Here is a 3,592-nt window from a genome sequence, read left to right on the forward strand (position 1 = left end):
GCAGCATTTTCAACTCTTTAGTGTTCATTCAATGCTGAGCAGTAGCAACACTAGCTCTTTGCTTGCAGCACACTCCAGGGCCTTTCCTGAGCAGTTCAAATATCTGGAACATGGCTTGAGCCTCCCAAATGTCTGCTCAATAAGTTTCTTGGCTCACCCATGTGTCTCCTTGTAGTTCCACTCTGCTGAGATAGGGGGAGTGGTGCACAGGAGACATGGACCATGGTTACAGGGCACAACCAAGGGCTCCCAGCCACAAATCGTTCTTCATTCCTTTCAAAATGTTCGGGCACACACAATTGTCTAAAAATACAGGGGACTTCATGAAGACTGAAAAAATGTGCTCGCCTCTCATGCGACTGCAGCTCGAACCCAAATGGGCTGATTTTAACTCAGAGCGGGAATCGGGCGTATGGAGGCTGAAATGGGTGGCAAATCGCGTGAGTGCTGGGAGATTTTAACTCCCAGGCCTCATTTGCATGCCCTGACTTGGTCTCAAGCCCGAAGCCTGTGGGAACGACATCGCCACCGATGGGTAGGAGCCAATACGGTGGGGGTTTAGGTCATTGCCGGGACCCACGGAAATGGTCCCTAGCAAGGTAAGTACAGGTTGGAAGATGGGGGGGCGGGGGGGCCACGATCGGGGTCGGGGGGGGGTGGGGAAGCCCAGGGCAGGGGATGCCCAAGGTATCCTTGTGGGGCCATAAGAGCCACTCCTGCTCCTTGTAACCCAGAAGGAACTTATTAAAATGTTTAAAAAGATCACTTTCTTGGGCCTCCTCGGGCCTGGAAACTTGCTTTTGCTGTTGGGCTGGAGACCATGTGGACTGTGGTTAAAATGGCGTGCTCCTTCTGATTACATCATCAGGACACGACACAGCTATTTAAATTAGGCCCCCCTCTCCTCTGAGTCAGGCGGCCTACCTGTGCCTAAATTCACACAAGTAAATATGGTGGGGGGGTGGGAGGGGGTGGGAGGGGGTCGGGAACGTGGCCCAAACCCCGTCCCCCACCCCCCACCACCGGCCTGCACCATTCCTGCTGGGTGGAGGTGGAGGAGGGGGCTAAAATCGTCCTTAAAGCTTTTTTAAGCATTTGTCTGGTGAAATAGGGTATCTGTCTCCTGTTTTATGCAGTTGTTCACAGCAAACTGGCTGATGCCATAGATATCTCTGGTGGATGACTGGAAGCACCCTGTGTCATGCAAGTTGAAGGTCATGATGACTTTCACTGCAATTAGCGACGAAGTGCGGAGATTGAATTGTGCCTATTAGATGGCAGATCTCAGTGACAATCATCACATTGAGCCAAAGTCTCCATGACCACCAATCCTCCACATTTTCCAATGCGACACTATTCACCCACTGCATTGGACACACAATAACAGCAACAACTTGCGTTTATGTAGCGCCTTTAACACAGTAAAACACCCCAAGGCGCTTCACAGGAGCGTTATCAAACAAAATTAGAAACCGAGCCTCATCAGGAGATATTAGGATAGCTGACCAAAAGCTTGGACGAAGAGATTTTAAGGAGCGTCTTAAAGGAGGAGAGAGAGGTAGAGAGGTGGAGAGGTTTAGGGAGGGAATTCCAGAGCTTAGGGCCTAGGCAGCTCAAGGCATGGCCGAAAATGGTGCAGCAAAGAAAATCGGGGATGCGCAAGAGGCCAGAATTGGAGGAGATCTCAGAAATTAGAAGAATTCTGCTATCTCTGTTCCTCTTACAAACTGCCAACTCCCAGTGCAATTTCAAAGTAAGGTTCCTGCTATGCGAGATAAAAATACCAATTTGGGGGAAGTAAAAGGCTGAGAGTTTTTCCTTGAGGGGCTCTTAATTGGCTTTTGGCAGCCATTAACAAACTATTGAAGTCTTTCGCAACTGTTCGCAATGCTGGCATGCGCAAGGGAAGAATTTCAGGGGAGCACATTTACGATTTGTTAGGTCAAATCTATCAAATTATTCAGCATTAATGCTTACTTTATTTGAATGTCATGAATGGAGGAATTTCATCCTCTTCATTTTTATGTACAACATACTTGTGCCCAGATCCAACTAACTCTTAATCTTGGAGAGGTTCAGCTTGCAATTGTTTCACGTAAAGCTCTTCAGTGCAGTATAATTTCCAAAATGAATGAAAGACTATGCCTTACTAATTGAAAACAGCAAGCACTTTGCATAGGCTGTAACATGAAATGCAAGAAGGCTAATGCCATGGCAACAGACAATACCTCCTGTCAGTAGTTAATTGCGCTACATTTAGACATGTACACCAGTTCAATTTAACCTGATGTTGCTTCACTTGGAGCACATTACACTCAATCACCTAAAGATTACAATGACCAGTTTCTGGAATTCACCTGTGGGTCCTCTGCAGATTAACATTTGACGTAATATTTCTTTTATTACAATGAAATTATAACAAACACAGCAGAGTTTGTAGTTTTATGAATAGCTGTGAATTTGGATTGTGATTACTAATTATTTTCTAATACGGCTATTGTATTCTATGCTGTTATTTTACTCAAATTTGTCATTCTCAATTTGGTGATGGAGCGGTGCAGACTCCAGCCTCGTTCGATGGCTGGCGAAGGAGTCATGCTGGTACATGATTCGAATGCGAGGCGGGCACCCCAAGCCACCCTCCCCACATGGCGGCAGTGCACCACGCCTGGCAATAGGTGTGGGCATGCGTAACACTGTACAATATCGGCAGGATCGGAAACAGATCTGGGAGAAGATGGTATGGTATAAGGAACCTGACAAGCTAAGACTATCCGCTGTACCATCTACCAGCTTTATCGTGCAATATTACATGCCAGAAAATGATGCCTTTCAACCTGTTCCATGTGTACCGCGCACCCATGTGAAGCCCTCACATAATCTTTTATTGCATCGTTGCATTGCCATACTTCAGCAAGGCATACATTGAAGCTGCAATTTACAATGGAAAGCAACACTTGCATCTTCCAAGGGCTTCACAAATCAAACTGCTGCAATGAGCCACAAGCATAATAATTGAAGGAACTGCCTGACCTACATTGGAATTTACCTGCAGGGCTGGTTGTTGCAGATGGCAAAGCTCAGTAACTGGCCACCTGCTAACAAACAAGAGGCTGATGCAGTTGTCCGTGGGCATTGACAGGTAGGTGTGCCAAGCTCTGCAGAACTGGTCTGAGGCCTACTAATCTCTGTCATCCTTCTCTTCATGTTGTAGTACCTTAACCATGAAATACTGCATTTAAGGCATTTTTAAAAACAAGCTTACTTTAAGAGGCAAACAGAAAATTGCCCGCACAATTTTTTTTTGCTGAAATAAATAAAAAAAAGTGAAATATCAAAAATCTGTAAGAACAACCATATTGCATTTAAAATACACTGTAAACATTGAAAAAAAAATCAAAGTTTTTGCCACTTTAAGAACAACTATACTCATGGAGTTCCGTTTGTTCCCATTCCAAATGGGCACAGAAGGGTGAAAGGGAGTAAAACCAACACAAATACTGCATCATGGTGCTTTGTCCTCTTCTAAATATTTTTGCAGGAACTATAAGGTCTTGATGAGGCTTCCGCATCACTTGTGAACCAGCCATCA

Source organism: Heptranchias perlo, chromosome 34 (assembly GCF_035084215.1).
Source record: "Heptranchias perlo isolate sHepPer1 chromosome 34, sHepPer1.hap1, whole genome shotgun sequence".
NCBI classification, from domain to species: domain Eukaryota; kingdom Metazoa; phylum Chordata; class Chondrichthyes; order Hexanchiformes; family Hexanchidae; genus Heptranchias; species Heptranchias perlo.